This window comes from Triturus cristatus, chromosome 5_1, assembly GCF_964204655.1.
Source record: "Triturus cristatus chromosome 5_1, aTriCri1.1, whole genome shotgun sequence".
In the NCBI taxonomy this organism is placed as follows: Eukaryota; Metazoa; Chordata; class Amphibia; order Caudata; family Salamandridae; genus Triturus; species Triturus cristatus.
In genome coordinates, this window is record NC_140587.1 from 614,721,018 (window position 1) to 614,743,641 (window position 22,624).

The 22,624-nt window shown below is 45.0% G+C and overlaps 1 protein-coding gene across 2 annotated transcripts in view; it reads right to left on the minus strand.

The window, feature by feature from the left end:
• CLVS1 (clavesin 1) overlaps positions 1-16,143 on the minus strand; it is a 425,751-nt gene extending 409,608 nt beyond the window's left edge. Inside the window, exon 1 of one of the 2 annotated variants that reach the window (XM_085604129.1) lies at positions 15,861-16,143. The gene's annotated coding sequence lies outside the window, so the exon portion shown is untranslated. Of the gene's footprint in view, positions 1-15,352; positions 15,420-15,860 lie in introns of those variants that run through there. The other variant, XM_085604130.1, reaches the window with a different exon arrangement.
• Between the last annotated feature and the right edge of the window lie 6,481 nt (positions 16,144-22,624).

Below are 22,624 nucleotides of genomic sequence, written 5' to 3' on the forward strand. Positions count from 1 at the left end.
TCTGTAATACTAATAGTGCTGGCGCACATGTAGCACCAGCACTATCGTGAGATGGCAGTACCTCATTTGCATTGGGGCGTGGTCCAATGCAAATAAGAGAATCATTTTGCCTCAGCGTCCGCGCTGTATTATGGGCATGGGTGCAGAGCCAAACATGCCTTGAGTAGTCGCACTGAAAGTGAATCACAAAAAGGAGGCACACTGAAAGTGTGCCCCCTAAAGGCAGCCCTCTGGAGGGAAGAAAGGGGCGAGAAAAACCTACGACGTATGCAGGGTCTAAGGGGTTATTTAAAGACCTGGCGTGGACTTGCCTGGTTAGTAGTCATACACCACACATGGGGACTTAACTAGCATTAGTGACAAGAAGCTAACGCAGTGAGTTGCGATATAAGAAAATATGCTCCGGGGAAAAATCGAGCAGACTTTGAAAAAAATCGAGCACACCTCAAGTGAATGAGTTCTATTCAGTGGTAATCACCTGTCTTTATGGGTTGTCCAGTCATGTAGGAGGGATAGCTATAACAACATTCTTATGAGATATGAGGAAGCTTTGATTGCTGCTCGTGCCACATATGCTGTCTCGTGAATTATAATACCTGGAATGGGCAAACTTGGGCCGAGATATGCCACTCATTGATTGAGCAGTAGTTGAAAACACTCCGGGGCATTATTAACGGCATTATTATTGTGATTCATTTTGAAGAGGAAAAAAGTCAGTCTTCACAGAAAAATAAGACTTTTTTCCATTTTTATGGTTTAAAAGTCGAACCACGGCAAATGTCGCATTTATAAACTACAATTCCCATGATCCTTGGTTTTGATCGCCACGTGATCGGACGTTCCTGATGCATTGCGTGTGACGTAGGTATCCAAACAATCTTTTTAAAGATAGCATTTCCTGTCGATCGTTACTTTCCCAGACGGCTCATCGAACCGCCAGATGTACCGACGGACAGGTAAGAGCGCACACGTAAGCGCGTTTTTCTGTTATTCAAGTGCGTGTTTCTTAAGTACGTGTTTTGGATTTGTGGGCATTGTTCGATAACAAAAGCTTCAAAACGATCTTTGGTATTATCTTGAAAATGCGGGAGGTTTTATGAGCAGTTTTTTGAGCTGTTTGGTATTGCAACGTTGTTTTACGGGCAGTAGGACACGCTATACGCACTGAGCCCATAGCAGTCGTTCCCGATGTTTGACGAGGGTTAATGGCTGATTTTGAATACACAAAGGTTGTGCTTATCACTGCTTTTTATTGGTAGCTCAGAGTGGAGGCGGCATGCCCGCATAAGTTCTGAGCCACGAGGTGGTGTATGATAAGATTTGGCTCTACAGCCGAACTATTGTATAAAACATTGAGATGCTGAGTGCACTAAGAAAGGGCGGTTTGTTTTGATCAAGCACAGCGATCAGAGTTGAGCCACTATCAGGTATTAATATTAGAATCTCCCTAATGAGATATAAACAGCCAGCAAGTCTACTATTACTAAGGTTGAACTGGAGTAATTTTCTTCAACTTGGAATACATATGTGGAGAGACATGTAAAGTTAAGTATGAGACTGGGAGTGTGGGCAAGGGCTGTCAGCTACGGTAGCTATGATGGACGGCTCTCTCCCATGATTTACATTTTTATATAATAATACTGTGATCCCTACTACATACCATGGGATAAGTATGGACAGTATTTTATGAGCAATTTGAAGTATGGTTTTTAATCAGACCTGTGTTCCTATGTCAGTCTGTGTGCACGTTGCTCCTGCTATATAATAGAATAATAGAGATATAGTGAAAAGCAGGGTATCATGAACATGTTTTGTTCTTTCCCCACGTTTTTTTCGCAGTGCGGTGCCTCCTGTTTCCGGAGCCGCGGCCAGATGAGATACGGTCTTATCCTTGTGTAAAACGGGTAAACTTGCATTTCATGCATTGAAGAAATGACACAATTAGAGACAATGATCTAATGTCTCAGCACTTTATGTTTTTGAATCCTTGAGTCATTTTTGATATTGTACCAACCTTTACATTGTGGATCGTTGTACTTTACTGTTTTGCAGAAACTATCAACAGTCCGCTATTTACAGACGATAACAGCCTTGATTACAGGTGATATGGTTGTATTGGTTCCAACCTTTCATTCATTTATTTAATTCATTTATCACTTTGTGCAGTAGCAACATTTCTGTGGTCCTGAAGAAGGATAAAATGTGTCCGCTTATGCTGAAACATGTTGACCCTTCACATTTAGACAGTTATTTGTTGAAAACTGTCGTTTTGCACTGTTTTAGGTCTGACCTCTGAGAGATATTAATAAAAGTTTTTTTCTCTCAGCGGTCAATTTTAATTCACTATTTCACAGCATCTTCGCACTGCACCTAACATCACCACACAAATCGATCATTCACTTCTGTAGGTCTAAATATAGCGTGTTTTATCGCTATAATTTATACAGCCCCAAAAAAAATCTGTGGGCTCCCCTTTCCTTTTGAAAGGGTTGCAGACCTTAGTGCCACTGGAGTGACACTAGGAGGAGACCCAGATGATGAAGCATGTCACCATTGGTGAGTGATGAGAATCCGTCCTTTTATTGGATTTTTCCTTCTGTAGCCTGCTAGAAGTATATAGGTTTATGGTCACTGTCTTTAAGTCTTCTGTGGTTCTAACAGTCTGTTTAGACCCGTGGATACTGTTTTGTGTATTTAGGGAAGAAAGGGGCCTCATGGACCCCCACAGATATCACCCTGCAGGCGGGTGTAGTCACTCACTACACCCGCCTATAAGGAGATCTCTTTCCCATCTTGCAAGTGCAAGCTGCATGCCTCTGGCATTGTGAAACACGGTGCAGTTTTGAAGCAGCCACTTCGTATTTCACTTAAATGTGCTGCCCCTGGGTCAGCACCAGTTTGTGGATGCCCTGGGGTCACCCCATTCTGCATAATAGGGCACAGGTTTCCTGTTTGCTCCCAGAGCACCTTTTGAAAGGTACCCCAGGTGCAAACAGGAAATGTGAACCCTATATATAATACGGCCCCAAATGTGATTTAGAGTCTGAGTCTTTGAGGTTTCTCCTTTGAAGTGCCCACTCTCAGCCCTCTCTGATTCTTGAAATCAGTCTGTCACAGCAGCAGTGACTCCAAAGCTGATATCCCCACAACACAGGCCATGGGAATGACTAGCGTTCACACCTGGATATCAACCACAGTGATAGACATATCATAATATTTGATAGAAAAGGATAGCCCAAGGCCTCAGCTCTACTCTTTATGATTCCCGTATCAGCCCCATCTCCTTCCTGAGATGTGCCCAGGGCCCTTGCTGTGACCTTTCTCTGAATTAGTGCAGCCTTTAAAGTATACAGGGGAAGCTAGGTTCTCCGCTCTCCAGTGTGTGTGCCCCCAGCTCACAGGAATGCAGCAATATGCAAATCTGTCTGGGGGATTCCTCTACTTCTTCTCCTCATCTTTCACCATGCAATTAATATACACTCACTGCACAGCACAGCACTGTATTTCCTTAATGTACTGTACCACTCGCACGCGCTGCACATTACTGCATTATTCCTGTATTGAACCCTTCCCAGTCACACATACATCCAGCGCAGCTATGCCACTCATGCGCTGTGCAGCACTCCACATCAAACCGATGTGGACCAAGGGGTGAGGTAAGCATACAGCAGCAGGACTTTACACGAGTGAGCCTGTAGGCCTCACTCCAGTAACACAGAATAAAAAGGATCTCTTCACCACCAGTGAACACTGCACGGTATGCTGTCACCACAGCGCTCATACTGCTGAACTCCTGACGAAGGAAGTAGTCCTTCCACCACTATAGGGGCAATGCTTTTGACGCCCCTCCTGGTCCAAGACTGCAATCCGTGAAACAGGCATATGTCATGGTGCACATGCATGAATCATGTTTGTCTGTGACAGCATCCAGATATCAGTACAGTGAGGGCACTCAGGGCAGGGATGCACATCTATTACCATGGGGAGGACATTTCCATCCCAAAAACATTGCTTCAAGTTCCTCCAAATGCAGAAATACTGCACAGCATCTTAGGAATGGCTACAGGGGAAAAAGTTTCTAATTCAGGTGAATGTTCAAATGATGACAAGTAGAAAGGGAAATCTTCTCTCACTCACCCCCAAATCAAGAGGTTTTTATTTTTCAATTCTTGCATAACATATAAGAGAGAAAACAGCATAATCACCATGGTATGATTGAAAGTATCAACTCTACTGGCAAATCAGAATCACATATGTAACTATTAAGTACATACGCACTATCCCATGTCTAAGAAAGCATTCAGCATCTTCTGTGCCACCTCCGTCTGGAGATGTTCAAACTACTATGAAACATTTCAACAATAATGCTGTATGGAAATTAATAGACGCAGGCCGGGCAAACGGAACTACAGCAGAGGGGCCTTGGAAACTTGCAACAGGTAGGAACACTAGAAATGTCATTCAGAACCCAACAGTAAAAATCCATTACATCAGTAGGTCTTCAGTTCTGCGGAGTTTGCTAGAAGACAAGATGTGTAGGGGACCAGGGTGGGAAGGGTGAATACAGGAGTGAACAACAAACGGCATCCATATTAACCAAAATGGAGGCTTCATATCAATATAGCCTAACAAAATATGCTAATACGCATATTACTATACATCTAACTAAACTCGTTTCAAATATAATCATATTAATTCGACATTTGTGGATTGGATCTGGCATAAGAATTAATATTCATCGTCATTATTTAATTATTCACAAAAATGTAAACCTAGAAAACGCTACTGCACCGCCTTTACTGTTCTGGAAACCACAGCTGTTGACACCTATATGTCAGCGATGAGTCAGAGCAAACTCCCCTCCCTCCTCCTATGAGCCAGCTCCAATCATTACTGTGACTGATGGGTGTGAATCCTGTTACAACAGTCCACTGCCCCACACTTATTCCTAAGTGAACCCCGTGTCCCTATACTGACAAAACACATGTTCATTAACCTTGGAGGACTTTAAAAGCAAGGTCGGTCTGAATAATAAAATGTCAGTCAGGCCTGACACAAATGCTGGATTGGATGGTAAGATGTAGATATATAAAATACTATAATTATTTTTAAGAATACCTTTAAAACCTACAGATGGAATGACACTGTTACTGTGTTTGTTTTTCAAGCAATTCTCTTTTCCTTCCCTTTTTAGAAGGCAATTCAAATTGTGGTGAGTAGGTTTTAAAAAACGTGCTGGCACATGAGTTGATAAAAAGAGCATAGAAACCATGAGGCATATGTATTAAAACATTGTTTTGTGAGTCCTTAATAGCGATTTTTGGCGAATCCTTATTAAGGACTTTCAAGATACAATTTATGTAGGAATCGCAATAATAACTGTGATTCCTACATATTCCTTAATTGCCACTCGCAAATTGCGAATCGCAATTAAGGAATACCTTACCATTCATTCCTATGGGCCTAGAGGCCTATAGGAATGAATGGGAAGACATACACAATTTGCGAGTACCCAAAAGAACACCCTGTTGCACCCCTGAAATATGTATGTGTGCACATGTGGCGCACATACATGCCCTAAGGGCATGTATGTGCGCCACATGGCACTTTGAAAATGCAAGAAAGTGCATTTTTCAAAGAAATCGCTAATTACCACCAACCTGAAGTTTGTGGTAATTTGCAATTTCTTAAGCCAAAATCGCACAACTTGGGTGCTTCCTATATTGCATTTAAGGAATTGCAATTTGCGATTCCTTAAATGCATTCGCAAAATAGGGAATCGCAAATTTTGCGATCCATATTTTGCAAAGGCCGTTTGGGATGATACATCCCAAAAGGCTTTTTCCCGTTTGCAAACGGGCAGATTCTGAGAATCGGCCCGTTTGCGAATGGGAAATGGGCTTGATACATATGCTTCCATGTGCCTGTATTGCAAAAATAGGTGACACTGTATCTGTGGGTGGCCTGCGCCACGGTACTCTTACCTTTTTTTAACAGTAAAAGGTGCAAATTTTTGAGTACTTGTAATTTTCGTAATACAGCGGGGATTCTGGCAGCAACTGCATCCTAAAGACACCTTGAGAAGCTGTAAATGGGGCAGAGAAGAAATGGAAAACAGACTTTCAGGAGATTACTCCCTCCCAATGAAATGAGGAGAGTTAGAGAATGGAGCGATTAACCCCTTCTAGGTAAGTAAACTCCCTTTTCCATCACTTAACTTATTAGACCGTGTCTCCTGCCTCTCACATGTAATTCATTTGTCTCACTGGTATTTGTTTTTTCTGTTTCTTTTTCCACATGCTCTAAAAATATCCCTAAGAGGCAGAATACGGAGATTTGACAAATGTTTTACCTTCCTGTGCCATCAAGGTAGCACCTTGATGGCACAGGAAGGTTTTTGGAAAAGCGCTTAAAACTGGCTGACTTGTTTTCACCTTTTCAGTTTGAGATGAAACCTTCGGGTGGACACCAAATGGGACTTTCTGACAAAGGAAAGGTCGTTGACAAGGGAGAGATAATTGAAAGAAACCCGAGATGGATAAGAGTTGGAAGAAATCAAGAGTCTGAGATTGTGCTTGGATGATGTATCTCTTTTGTGTGCCACACAACACACAGGAAGTGGAATCAGACATAATCCTCTTTCTGCAGGCATAGTGCAGAAGGAAACCTTGTTGGTGCACCTTCAGTAACCCACATGCTTCCATGAGTAAGAGTTTTACTGGCAAACATGTGGATGTTGTCCTATAGTTGTCAACATAAAAATAGACATTTTGAGAGAAGATCTTTGTCCTTCAAGTAAGTGCCAATGCAGCAGATGCTTTTGATTTCACCTTTATGGACCAGATAGAGGGACTAAATCATCCACACTACTCTGCCTCGAAGATACTGACAACGCTCAACTTTTCCCCTGACAGACTAAATCTTTGCAACCAATATATTAGGAGGAAAAGGTGTTTGAGAACACTTATTTATTTCAAGAACATTACCTTCTGCCTTGCTTGCTTCTCTGTTCCACAGTTTTTCCAATGCAAGATAATGACTGCAGTGGATTGGCTCAGATAGCTGATGTCCTATTCAAGAGGGCCTTGTACTTCCCCTGATGTCACTTCCTATCTCTAATATAATAGGCTGATGAATCTAGGGAGAGGTATACCATATTGCAGCCAATAGTATTTTTCATTGCGTTCCTCACCCCTTGAGCTAGATTTTTGCCCCACTTTTTTTTCCTCAGGAGTTTCATTGGATTCAAAAATCTTCTTCAAGTCTCTCTTGTTATATTCCTAATTCAAGACTCTTGTCATTAATTTCTGAACTATTTTCTGAACTTCTTCGCCGTCCATCAGCCTCTGGAGATTTTTCTCTTCATGTGTTTTTCCTCCCTTGTGACCTTTCCCGAGGGAGCCTATTTTCCACGCATTGTTTGTTCTGTGTGTGTGTTTGTGCGTGAATGTCTGTGTGTGTGTGGCATTGTGGCCACAGGCAGGAGTCGCTCTAGTGTAAGGCAGCACCAAAGTCAGGACAGAAGCATCATCCCAGTTGGGAGCCTCACACACAGTCTCAGCACTGTCAAGTTGACATGTACATCTATATGCATAAACAACTGAATAGATTGGGGCAGATTGGGTAGGATCCACTTTGTAGCTTTGCTTAGGTGTTTGTAGGGGCTGAATTGCTTAAACTTCCCAGTGCTTCTTAGACTGGAACATCCCCCAGGGTGCATCATGTAATATATTTTTTTTAAAGCACAGCATGTTTTAATACCCAGGTTTTCACTAAGCTATGACTGACAGACACAAAGGCGAATGAACTGTTTCTCTCATATAAATTCAGTCTTACACTGTAAAAGAATGACTATCAAGAGAGAAGCAGCAACATCTTGGTCTTACCAGACATAGATGGCCACGGGAACTTAAGAATGTAATGGCTAAGCTTGCAAGCCTTTAAATATGGGCACAAATTCATTTCACATAGTCTGTTGCATGGAAGAGCCAGTTTAATAGAGTAAAGCACTGGTCACATTGTAAAATATAAAAGAATGTAACTAACTAGGCTGTATCAAAAAAATAAAGTGTAGTGGCTGGGTCTCAGAGACCAAAGGATAGAGAAATCCCCAGTCTAAAAGAGAAGGGTTCCATTTTGTTTTCACAAACCCGTGTAGATATATCTGGGATTTTATTGGGGATGGTCAATCCAAGAATTAGACGAGATGGGCTCACTCACGAAACGTGACATGCTTCATCATAGGCCTCCTCGTCCCACCCTGGTAGGATCATACCACCAGGGCGGACTCGACCTCGGGTTGGACTGCCCCGAGGGAGTTCTTAGATATTCTTCTACTTTGAATAACAATAGTCCAGTTACTAAACTAAAAGTACCTCAAGGTATACCACAGGTATTCTTTTATTTACGTGGTACCTAGAGTAGGAATAAAAAATAAAAACTTGATCACTGAGAGGTAATCTATGGGTATAGATTTAGATTATTATGATCCTTGTGATCCCGATTTTTTTACCAACATGTTTCTGCCCCATTTAATAGCGTTTTCGATCTGGGGCATTCGTCCGGGTTATGCCCTTCGTTTATAGCCATTTCAATGAGTGAGGGTCGTGCTAGTCAAGTTATTACACTATACATATTAGAGCTCAACAAAAGACAGGGCCTACCTCTGTCAACCACATACATCTAAGTAAGACATCTATATTTTTGTAGTTACTTGCATCATGGTCTGTTGTGAGGGCATATCCTGTAGTCACACATTTGTCAAGGAGCTGTGCCCTCTTTTTTCCTAACTATTCCCTTACCAACAGCCGTCTGGCCCGACTAGGCTGCTGCGTTTTGCAACTGCTACAGAATCACTGATATATTTGTTACAATAGTCAAGACATTTCACAGCAAAGCAAGTCAGGATAACCACTCTGGGCCAGGCGCAACCCAAAATTGAATGATGCTGTGGATGAGGAGAGGTTGGTGGAGATCTCTGTGCCTTCAGCAGAGATGCTGTGTTGGCGGCTTCATTGAAGGCATTGAAAATTTACTGGGCCAGCATCATATTTAATGTGCCTGCTCAACAACGTGTTTTGTTTTCCAAAAACAAACTCCTAAAGCGGGAGTTTGTTATTGGAAAAAAAAAAATTCTCTGACGTGCTGTGAGTTCTCTCCCAACATGTAAGGGGTCATTTCTTTCTTGCCTGCCTGGGACCACCAGGCTTTCGCTGGCATTGACAAACAGGAAAGATGTATGCCAGAACATCCGTGCTAAACAGGGTGATGGTCTGGGGTACTGTAACCGATGATGCAATGTCTCACAGGGAGTAGGTCTAACATGTCCACTGGCTGATCCATTATCGACTCCACCATCAGAAACATGGCGCTCCCCGCAACACCTAATAGAGAGGGGAACTGCGAGTTTGAAGGAAGAACATCTGCTACGTTTGTGATTGAGTACTCCAGATGCCAACTTATAATTAGGCCCTCTTTCATTTTTTTCCATTCAGTTTTAATGTCCTAAGAAATAACCTGTGACTTTCTACACCTATACATGCGGGCCAGGGTATACCATTTTAATCACTAAATATTTGAATGCTAAGCTGCTCAAAACACATTATAAATGGCATAGACATCTTCCAATAGTTGCTGAGGAGTAGCCACTCAATATCAGTGGCCGCTTCTCGAGGAAGTGCTGCAGGGCGGTGGGGCCGGCGGGGCGGGGGGACGGGCAGAGTGGGGGGTAATAAACTTTGGAATACGGCCAAAAGGAATTTAGTAACTAAATAAATAAATAAAACGAATTACATTGCGCGCGCTGCAAAGCCAAATCGCACCTGACAGAAGGCTGACTGCCAGATAGAACCTGCACCTTTCCGGATGCTGTCTGAAAGTTTGAACAGTGTGTGGAGGAGTTGGTGGAAGTGCTTTAGCAATTTAGGAGCTGTAGGCAGCCCCCTTCCTTGAACACACATTTCACTGCTTCCCTTCTGCTTCCAACCTTGAAGAATATTAGCCACAATGTAGAACACGCCTGACTACTTCATGTAAATGTTTTGTACTTGTATAGCGCACAGCTACCCGCAATGGGGTCTCCCGGCGCTTGTACGAATACCGCAAGGGAACCCTTCCTGGTTTTCCTTGTGAAGTGTCCACTCCTGGGCACCCCCATGGTGAAACCAGGCATCCCTCGTGCTGTGGGGGCCGTTGTGGAGACTAAGCAAGCTATTGCCCAGAGTTGCAGCATGGGACCCATGATTAGAATAGGCACTGAGGCGAGAATATCCAGTCAGAGGAATTTATGAGCCCGAGACCCGCCGAGGCAGGGATCGAACCCTGGTCCCTGGCCAGAGCTCTGCATCAAGGTCTGCCTGCTCAAACCATTGAGCCACACTTCTCCACTTCATCATTGATGAGGGTTGCAGTGACGTGACTAGGGGTGGGTGGAATTTGCGAAATCCACTTTCGCAAATTATCGCGAAAATGTTAAAAATTATCGCAAACACGCGGAAATATCGCGAAGATGCGGAAGTTTTTTTCCCGCATGTTCGCGAGATTTTCTGCATGGTTGCGGCTCGCCAACTTACCCATGTGGTTGCTCGCGGGCGCGCCCATCTTGTTTTCAGTTGTCTCGCGGTGCATGATCGCGAGAAGAAAGACGTGATCGCGCGACGCATGACGTCACTGCGGGCGCGAACTGTCGCGAGACAGCGCAAATGGCTAAAAACAATACAACATCTCATGGAGAACGCGACCGGATCAAGAAAACTTGTCGGCGAATGCAGGGATTCAGGTAAGGCGATCGCGCGCGCGCGAGAATGTATTATTTTACAGCGCGAGCAAGAACCAAATTATCGCTAAGCTGCGGAATGCAGAAATTTTGACATTTTCGCGCTTTCCGCAGAACGCGAAAATGTCAAATTATCGCAATTTCCGCGAACGGAACGAAATTTTTGCCCAGGCCTAGACGTGACCTGTATTCCATTCCTGATGCCACCGTCACATTTTTTGTCTGTTGCACATTGTCTTCCTTAATGAGTCTGAGATGAAATGGAGTTTATGTGCCTCTCGTTTTCTGCCTTTGAAGCAACCTTTTTGCTATATCGGCTTCAGTTAGAAGGGAATACTTCTTGGAAGCTTCTGTCTACCAGCGCAGCCCACTTCAAAAACGGTTGGGTGTGATGAGATTCAAGAAAAAGGTCATTTTCTGAGGTAACTTTAAACTAACCTGCCTCCAACATTTGAACATGGTTGTAAAAAAATATTCCTGGAATACACTTTTTAAAAGTTTTTTTCTTTCACTAAATAATCTTCCTTTAGATATTCGGGTATCTGAAAAAGCTGGTTTCTTAACTTCTATCTGTGAAATTGAACAAAAGTGTTGTGCTGGGTGATTGCTCCAGCTGGTGAGGCCAGTCCAAGATTAGAGGTATGTCCCCTCTCAAGCAGGGACTACCATCTGGCAACTACAGTGCCACTGGTGGCATCATCCTACCACCACCCACCTGGGGGACATTTATCACAGTTGCGTTTTATGAATATTGCTTCATAGATGACCTGTAACCACCGCAAACGTCAACCATTTTTGATGATCTGATGGAGGGCTGATAGATGAGAAGCAATGAAAGGGAGGCTGCGTTAGATGATCGTAAACTGCTGTCTATCTGAATTGTAATGTATATTAGAAATAGTCTACTGACCTGGAACGTGGCCCAGAATAATCCTTGCAAACCCTGTCTACCAAGCAGCTCAAGCAGAAATGACCTAGTGTGCATTTACCTGCAAGGCACAGATTTTAAGATTACAGCAAACACGTGAGCTTTGATGAACCCATTAATTTGAGGGTTCAGCCCTCAATTTGAACCTTAGCTTGACGCCCTCATGACTCTTAACTGTAGAGACAACAAGCGCCACTGAGATAATACATGGTCGTCTCTCTCAACATATCCTGGTCTAGACCCCACCTCTGTGAAACACATCTACTGTATGCTTTGGCCCCCTTCAAAGGGCATCCACGTGTCGGAGCTCACCGGTGGCAGCCAAAGCCCCACTCAATGTGCCCACCGTTTATCCATGGCTTTTGCTATCACCCTTAAAGCTCAAAAGTACCGTGGCGAGGATTCAATGGACCCTGGAGCAATCAAGGAAAATGCCCCCTTTGACTGCATTTGGGGGTTGTAAATTCCAGCATTTTCGTGGTTTAAAGGACCCCTCAGGGCTCTTGACCCTGGTGCCACTGCACCCGCTGCACCAACGGTAACTCCCTCTCCCCAGAAGCCCATCTTCAGTGTGCAGTGACTTTACTTTCACACCACGTGATGACTGCTGACTGTCGGCAGTCAACACTTCAGACTGAATGCACCGAGGTATGCGCTGCACAAACATGGTACAATGGAAATACTGCAGCAGCCTCGTTTCTGCTCTGAAGGTATATCTATATGTTTCTTTATACGATTAGCAGAGCGGAGAAGTGAGGTATAGGGTTAATTTAGAAAGATGGTTCGTTGTGCCCTGCTTCTTAATATTTTGCATCATATGTGTCATTTTGCAGGCCGGGCAGATTTATTCACAAAGGTCGTGCCATGTTTTAAAAACACAAGTCTGCATCTTAGCTCACCCACGCACCTGTACTGACCCTTGTACAGTGCAAACAAGGACACGAATTGTACTAGAATTACCTCAATGGTGAACGCTGCTATGCAGACCTTAGAGACTCCTGGGCAAAAGGAAATGATGTGCTACGACTTCCTGCGATGGGTGCCTTCAGGGATAAATCAGAAAGTGCCCCACTAGACACACCAACCTACGAAATCTCTGCGAGACATACCAATGTTTTCATATAACCTACCAAAATATGAAGTAGAAGGAAAAACCATAAGCCTCTAAAATGCTGGGAAAAAATGAGTATGAAACAATACTTTTTGGTCAAATCAGTCCAATGAATTGGGGTCTAATGGTCTAAACTAATAAAGGCGAGAGGGCAGGGCTTCAAAGGCATCTCTCTGAGTGTCCGCGCAGCAAGAACCTCCCTTGCCGGGTGGCTGATAGCCTCAACCATGTTCAAAACTAATGTACTTCTCCAGAAACACTTGTCTCTCTCTCGATGCCAGAAATGCATATTCCGAGAGGCGCATAAAATGTATCCACCAGAATAATTTCCATAAACATAATTATAATTCCCTGGAATAAGCTGATGCTGCGTTACCCATGATTGACATACGTAACTAAATGGGCCAGGCATGACTATTCATGAATATTAAATCAGCTGTGCTGGGCTCCCGGGAGAGTGGTGTCTGTGATGACGCTGGGATGCTGCCAGTCGTAGCAGCAGCATCCTCTCTCCTCCATCATCCGCAAACATGACTGGAACTGGGTATCACCTCCAGCACTCTCACCTAGGACTGGATTGGATATCTCTTTGAACCACCCTGGACATAACTGGGACTGTCTATCACCTCCTACTACCACAAAAATGTATTGGAAAGAACATTATCTCAACCCCACAAACATGACTGGGACAGTGTATCATATTCAACCACCCCAGGCATGATTGGGAAAGAATAATACCTCAACCCCACAAATAGGGCTTGAACAGTGTATCACCTGCAACCACCTCAACCATGCATGTGACAATCCATGGAGACCACTAACCCAAACGTGCTGGAAGGACATATTACCTCCAACATCCCAACCAACACCCATATTCATGAATGAGCCAGAATATCCGAAAAATATCTCCAACCATACCTGGGACCACTATCAACTTCCAACATTGCAAAAATGACTGGGACAGCGTATGACCTCCAACCCTAAACCCCAAAATCATGACCAAGACAATCCATCAACTCCATCCCTCCAGCCCAAAAACATGACTGGAACAGTGTATCACCTCCAACTCTGCAACCCAAAATGACCGGGACACTATATCAAATCAGACCCTCCACCCCAAAATCATGACCGGCGCAGTCGATCACCTCCAACCCTCCACCCCCAAACATGACTGGGACAGTCCACCACCCCAACCCAAAAACATGGCTGGGACAGCATATCAACTCCGACCCTCCACCCCAACATGAACGAGAAAGCTTATCACCTCCCTCTCTCCACCCCAAAAACATGACTGGGATAGCCTGTTACCTGCAGTCGTCTGACCCTCACCTCCAAACATAACTGGGACAGTGTATAACCTCTAACACCCCTAATCAGGAAGCTGTGAGCAGCCTGTCCCATCCACACCCCCACCCACTGAGGAACAGCTGCACGTGACGAGGAGCAGACTTTGGGATTTTTAATTCCCTAGCCTCCGGCGTGTGCACGACGAACCTCGGCCCCTCTCCCGGCTCATGTAAATGACTTGTGTGATGAATGCGCGCCCTCGGTGCGTGCACAGCATCTGCTTCATTATTGGCCCGGCACGTTTTCAGCAGGCAGCTGCTGGTCCACGGCCCGTGAATAGCGTGCGCGAGAGAGGAGGCGGCATTCATTTGCTGATTGGAAGGGCCCAGCCCTCCGCTGTGATTGATTCTACCCACATGTCGCCTTCCATGCCCCCTGTGTCTGTATTTTGCATGTTTGTGTCCTTTGTGTTCAGGGCGCAGACAGTTTTATGGCTTCATTTACTTTTCTTCAGTGAAGTTTTTCACCCTCACAACACAGCACGGCACAAAGGATGTCAAACTGCGTGACTGCCCCGCGGATGGTGCTGGAGAGAGTATTGGCATGACAGCACCACCTGGAAGTCAGCATTTCTCATCAGGCATATCAAAACAAATCAATCTTTCTTGCTTTTGTGTGAGTAAGCAAGTGTATGCTTTTTATCCACTGGTCTCTCCCTGCACGTCTGTGTGCGCATGTGAATCTGTCTTTTTTTGTCTGGTTCGTATGCGTTTGTGCGATAATATGGGTGTGTTTGTCTTTTCGCCCTAGTGTAGTTGTGATATCTGTGTGTGTTTATACCATCTTGGGTGTATGTATGAGGATGTATGCTTAACATGTCAGCGCTTGTGTGCCAGTGAATGAGTGAGCGCTCATTCATAGCACCTTTATGCACGTTTATCGTGATTGAGCCTTGTGATGCTTTTGTGCGTGTGTGTGTGTGTGCGTGCGTGCGTGTGTGTGTGACACTATCCCAGTGGGCCAAGTGATCTTTAACATTTTGCATTTTTCCTACTACGTGTGCTTTTAAAAAACCAAACGACTCGCCCGTTAGCATCACTCCCTCTGCCCAGTTAATACACAATCATGCATACAAAACATTGCAAAATGGCATATGCACGAGCGCGGAGGCATTTGCAGGTATTTGCATTTCCTGTACATTCCTCAGTGGCACGAGACGTCCCCAGCCCTGGCCACCAGCAGCAGCTCTCACCTGTCACCCCGGCTCTCCTCACTGGTCCCGGCTGGCAGAGAGAACGAGCTGAGAAGGAGGGCTGCTGTTTGGCAGGCTCTCCATCTGCTTCTGTGTGGTGGCAGGGAAGGGGCGGGGAGGGGGGCACAGAGGCTGAAAGCGCCCTTCATTCATGTAATTGTTTTCCGGATCTGGAGGAGGTGAGGTCCCGGCCTCGCGCTCTTTGTTTGGGGCGGTGAATAATTGGAACTTTAAGGTTTTTGCCACAACTCTGACGATTGGCTATAGACGGGCCCATCCCCAGCTTTTCAACGCATTGTTGTATTTTTCTGACAGACCTTTCTTCGTACCTAGTACTGAAAATGCCTGCCAAGGAGTGATGTATTTAACAAAACAGCAGCTTTGGGGAAGAGAGATGGATAACGAAAGAGCGCTGTCCGCGCATTGAGGTGCTGAAACACTGCAGCCACAGCCTTCTATCGGAAGGCACATCTGAGCATGACGCGTTTACAGAAACAAGACCAAATACCTTCGTTGAGCAGTCCACGCTCCCAGCGAGGCCGGTTCTGAAATGGCTCCAGTTGCCCGTGGTCGAGGTGTCCTCTGCAGCCCAAGATCCTTGTCAGGAGCTGCGAATGTATCTCCACTCCAGCGGCCGGGATTTTGATGGGAGGCGTGAGCTCCACAGTCTATGCTCTTCAACACCACGGAAGGCCGTCCTCCGGGTCCTAAAGCCCTTCGTTTACCCCAGACTGCTGCTTCCAGGGTATGCAATGGATAGTCATGCGTACGCCAAAGCGAACACCCACGAGCTGCGCAACCTTTAGTGAACCAACATTATGCTTCCTCCTGCTCGTTCCAACTTTCAACACATTTTCCAGCTGCGTACCGGACATTCACAGTGTTCTGTAAGCAATGAAATTGTTGAGTTTTGTATTTATTCTGCATTTGCGAAAGGGTGGACAGCTCTAAAAACCGCTGTGAATAGAACAAGGAATGTGCGGTGCACAGCGAGAAAACTGAGTGGGCGAGGGTGATGACATTGGGAATGAAAAGTGTGGACAATAAACAAGACGGTACATATCATGAAATATGCATTACAGTTTGTGTTATACATAATGCGTGTGATTGCACTGGGCAGGTGTAGGTGATGTGAGTGTAGGGGATGAGGCAACGGCGGGCAAGGGACAACCCAGAGTCAAGCAAGTGTCCGAGTCATGGCCCAAAGTTGAGAATTTTAGTTTGTGGGCAAATACCAGGGACCCACTTGGAGGGCATGTCCACTGAATTGCTTCAAGATGCAGTGAGTCAGTAAGAATGTGCACATGGGGATTTTTTAACAGAGAGGAGCTGGTGTTCAGCAATATGTAAGGGTTGTGAAGGTGAATGATGGGAGACAGTTTTAGATTGGTGACTTCCATTGCCTATGAATCGACGGGAGCAGAAAGGAGCACAGGATTCATGCACCATCAGACAGGGCATTGGCTCTGTCTTGAAGCGGGGAAGTAGACTGGTGCTCCGGCCCATTTTAGTATCCGTCAATTATCTACTAGAACCCACTCTGGTCGGATGGAACTTTTTACTTGCCCAATAGCGTGGAGGGAATAAACACAATTATCAGAAAATGCTGTCCGCAATTTGTCATAATCAAGGACTCGAGACTTAATCTCTTGGCTCTCTGGCTTTTATTATCAGCATGAAGATTTGAAGATACAAACTCCTCAATACGAGGCACAACAAGTACATAGGCACTAACACAAATGCTACTCTACGAAGAATCCGCATACGGCTAAAAATAACTAAAAGCACAATTTCTAAAAGCATGAGGTAGAAAACTACCAAGCCAATGTCGATATTAGGGACACTGGACCATACCATCTCTGTCCCTACTCTGTACTGGATGACATCCCTACTTAGCAATCCCTTGAGACCCTCAATCGAGAAAAAGATGTCAGAGTGAAACTTCCTAAGAAGTCTTCACTTAGAGAGCTTGATCTAAAATTGCCCCCTCTAGCTCCTCGCCTAACTCTTCTCTGCTCTGGGCTGCGCTGTTCTGCCTCCACCCTCGGGGCGCTTTCCCTAATACAGAACCCCAAATCCCAGAACACGCCCTTTTGCACCTCCTCTTCATCCGGGTCGTCTTTCAGTAATTTTCCATAGAGCGCTGTCCAGTTCCATCGTCCATCAGCTTGGCCTTGAGTCCCAGACACCGTCCGCACTAGGAGTTACGATTGGCACATTCCAATGCACTCCCATGTCTGGCTTTAACTACATAAGTCAATTCATGAACAAAGAACTTCTCTACTAATGAGCAACTGTCCTTGCACCTGGGGTGAGATCATGCAATGCATACATACTTCACATCTTTTAACTTTGCAATTTACTACAGCCTAAAACCTCTACTGAAATAAATCCCTTTTGGCCTATTGCCCTCGGCTAACATAAGAAAATAGCAGGCCTTTTGCCTCAACGATATATGTGAATTCTGGCCACTACTTCGGTTACACAAGCATGTCTAAATCACACTATTGACATTTACGTCTTTCTTTTCATGTATGGTTAAACTAAACAGTCTACAATCACGTATTCTAGGCTACACATTTTAACATCGCCTGGAGTTTATATATACCAAGCTCTTATGCATTTCTCTAATACATTCACAATATGCTTGTACATAGCTAACACTTCTATTTAAATCAATATAGGTTACACAATTCTTAATACATTGCACACAAAATACCTGAGTACACATTTGATTATATGCGGGTGCCGACTAACTGTGAATATAACGCACCCCTACAATTTTCAACCTTTTAAGCGCTACATCAGTTCCCCCCTTTGATGACATCTGTCATCACACCATTACAATCTTCCTTCTTTAGAACTGATTTAAACGGTACTGGTCATGACTCTGCCATGTTGAACTCCCTCCATTCTCTTAAGACTCTCATATTGCTGATCCTGAAACTTCGCCATCCTTTTCTCATTTGCTCTAAGAGCTCTTTCAACTTTGCCTCCTTGATACCACTTCCACGCTTTCACGCATCCCCACAAACAAATCACACAAACTACAGCAATGATAATTGGCTTCAACACTGATCCAAGAAATCCTCTTCCCAAATTCGCAAACCATGTTCCCACTCTTCCAAATCCCTGTCCAATCTTTTCCCACACATACTCCTCCGTCAAATCCATAATTTCCTTGTGAATAGTTGTGATGTTGTCTATGTACTTCCCCAACTCCTTCGTATTGTCTGGAATATATGTGCAGCATTCTTGAACCTTCAATAATTTACAGACCCCACCCTCCTTAGCTAATAACACGTCCAACGCAAGGCGATTCTGCATAACCATATTCCGTATCGACAACATCTCTCCCGTCACCAACAACAAAGACCTCGCCGTATTCATAGACAGCTCATCAACTACAGTCACCAACCTTCTGATCTTCACATCATTCAACACCACACCCATACTAGGTATCATTGCTCCATATAAATCACCAATCACTGCACCTGCCTTTACAGTCCTACGTCTCCTAGAATGTTGTCTCGTCTCTAACAACTCCAAGTCCTCTGTGTGATAAATCTTCGGGAATATGATGGCCAAATAACATATGCCATACCAATTTGCAGGCAGTCTGACATAAGCATTCTTTCCACATACATAATACACTGTCGGAATCACTTCTACTGGACCTTGCATAAAGTCCTTAACAGAAGCCTCCATAGTGAAAGTCTGAGAGCAAGTGCCATGTCCTACTGCAACCTTCTCCGTGGCTGATTGAGGCCGTCCAATACACAAATTCCCTTTCTGCACTTCATCTAATGCTATTGGTCCATAGCTTCCCTTGGACTTGTGAGAGTTCTCCTCCTCAGTCCAATCTACTGGACTATCTCCGGTGTCTCGTGTCTGGGTCAACTTTCTGTATCTGTCCTCTACCTGATCAATGAACTTCTCCGTCTCAGATAACGCACATGTCAGGTTATGCCTGTGAGCATGCGCAGTATCCAACTTCACAGTAGGTCTAAAATACTTCAGAAGTCTGTCCTCCTTCTTATAATAATCGTACTTATTCAAATGCTTGATTGCTGGAACTTCAGGAAGTACCGTATCAAAATTTGAAAAGAAATACTCAAACTGTCTCCTGTCGTAAAATAAACTAAGCAATAAACTACAAGAAATCCCATATGTCAATGGGAGATGATGATACTTGATACTTTCATCTACTGAAGCAGGCAATTGCATACACACATAACAATCCTTCACATCCATCGCATCCACATACTCGTACAACAACTTCGCATAAGCATTGATTTTAAAATCACCCTTCGACAAATCCATGTGGAGTCTGCGATCCTCCCTTAACTTTGATGTTCCCTGTTCTCTGATACTGACACCTCTCTGTCCTGGGGTAATAGGTGTAGGTGCTCCCTGAACCTTCCCCTCCTGCCTGTGAGCCACCATGTATGAACTTATCACTACTGCAAATATAGTGGCTATCACAACTCCTACCAATGTGCCTATTATCAATCTAGCCCTACGATGTGTGTTTGCAGGAACTGCCATCTTCGGAATATACTCAATGTCCAATACAGTCTCTGAAATGGTAAGTCTCTTTCTCATTAATATCTCTTTTGTGAACTTTGGCAAACCCTCCCTAACTTTTCTTCGTTCTGTAACGGAAAGTCCCTAATTTTATTCTTCTTCCACTCGGATCTAGGTTATCTTCTTTCTCCTGCTTTACAACACTCTTGAATTAGTCCAAAATAACTGCTGGTCCCAACAGTTCCAGGACCCCCTGCAATATTTCAAGCTTAAGAATGGTCAGTTCTTGTGGAGCTGGCACAACTGTGAACGTCGGGAAATCCAAAGTATCCAAGATCATACCACTAATGAGGCTCAGAAATGGTGGATTCGGGATGTTGATGGTCAGGATGCCATCGATCTCCAATCCCGGAATTCTCAGCAACACTTCTACTCTCGGAAACGGAGCACTGCTGACCAATGTCATTGACCTCAATCTTCCCGTGCTCGGTAAACCTGGCATCAGTCACTGGATATGCCCACTCTGGTGAAGCGTACTTCTGGCTGGGCACTCGAGTTCTCTTTGACCTCCTCAGAGTACCTTGAGGATGCTCCTCGTCACTCGATTCTGCTTCTGGCTCCTCCGAAACTGGTGCAAGATCGGTGCCCGGTGCCAACCTGTGGTTTACCCGTTTCTGTCTTGCGGGCCAAACCCTTTCTGCTTCTGTGGCACCTCCGGTCTTCTCCTCGATACCCTGTGCACTGATCTCTTCTTCCTCGGCAGAACTCGATTCAGTACTACCTACTGCACCTCTTATTTCTTCTCCTGTTTCTGGTTCGGTGCTTCTCTCACGTTCTCCTTCAGCTTGCTTCAGTGCACCACCAGCTGCTTCAGCAACCCTCACAGCTTGACTTACCCTCTCGGATAGCTCTGCCACCTCAGCTGGGTTTTCGTTCGGGAGAGGGGCTGTATCTTCTAAGGGTGCTGGAACTCTACGGGTATGGGAAGCATGCACCCAGTTCGGTAAACCTCCACACTTTACTGCTGTGTTCGTGATGAGGATCACTTGAAACGGGCCTCGCCACCTAGCATCCAGGCAACTCTTCCTCACGTGCTTTCGGACTAGGACCCAATCCCCTGGGCATAAGTCGTGGCACAGGTCACTCGCAGCTGGAACCGTTGCTGTCTGCACCTGCTGAGACACAGAACGGACCACGTCAGCAAGGCCTTTACAATAGTCCAGGATCATATCATCAGTGATATTTATCAGAGCAGTGGCAGGTATTGCAGGCAAACGCATCGCTCTCCCCATGAGGATTTCATGGGGTGACAATCCAGTCCTTCTATCAGGCACACTTCGGAGGCTCATGAGGACCAAAGGTAATGCGTCAGGCCATTTCATGGACGTTTTGACGAACACACTTTCGCCATCCGAGCCTTCAGAGTTCCATTCACCTGCTCCACTATCCCTGAAGCTTCTGGTCTATAGCTACAATGTAACCTCTGATCTATGTTTAAGGCAGCACAAAGCAACTTCATGACTTCACTGTGGAAATGAGTTCCTCTGTCCGATTCAAAGGACGTCGGGAACCCGTCCCTTGGAATGAGTTCTCTCAATAATAGTTTTGCTACCGTGAGTGTGTCACATCTGCGTGTAGGGTATGCCTCCACCCACCTGGAAAAAACACATACTATCACTAATATGTACCTCAACCCATTACACTTCGGCATTTCAACGAAATCCAGCTGCATCCTATTGAAAGGTCCACCCGACCTCCCTATGTGACTCAACGTCACAGCTGTCCTCTTTCCTACATTCATCTGTTGACAAGTGACAAACCTCTGGCACACGGTTTCGGCCACTGCCCGAAACTTCGGGTTGTACCAAGTCTGACGAAACACTCTCATCATTGCGTCTCTACCAAGATGTACAGCACCATGTATCAACCTCGCCATGGGATTCAATAAACATTCCGGCAACACCGCTCGTCCATCATTCGAAACCCATATATCCACATCTCCTTTCTCACATCCAGCTCGTATCCAGCTGTCTCGTTCCTGATCTGAGACCCCTTCCTGAAGCTGCTTCAATTCCTCCCATGAGTCTGCCATTGCTAACATCTGGTCATACACCGTTTTCTCCTCAGTTTCCTCAATGTGAGTCTCCGTGAAATTACATCCCTGCTCTGCACAAAACCGGGCTACTTCGTCGGCATAATTGTTACCCAATGAAACAAAATCATTTCCCTTTGTGTGTGCAGCACATTTAACAGCAATTTCATCAGGACCTTGCAATGCTTCAAGCAATTTCCGCACATAGTCACCATTTCTAATGGGTGAACCTGAAGACGTCATAAACCCTCTCTGGGACCATAGCTGCCCGAAGTCATGAACCACACCAAACCCATATTGGCTGTCCGTGTAAATCGTTACACGGATCTTATCAGCTGCCACACAGGCACGAGTCAAAGCGATAAGTTCAGCCACCTGCGCGGAGTGTACTCCTTCTAAACAAGCGGCTTCAACCACCCCCGCGATGGTACATACAGCAAACGCTGCTCTCAATCGACCGACACTGTCTCTTAAACATGAACCGTCCACAAAGAAGATCTCATCCGAAACTGGGAGCGGTTCATCGACAATGTCTGGTCTCGGTTTGTTGCATAGCTCAGTCACATCGAGACAATCATGGTCCTCACAATCTTCATTATCATCTACATTTGGGACAGGTAACAATGTAGCAGGATTCAAAACAGCACACCTCT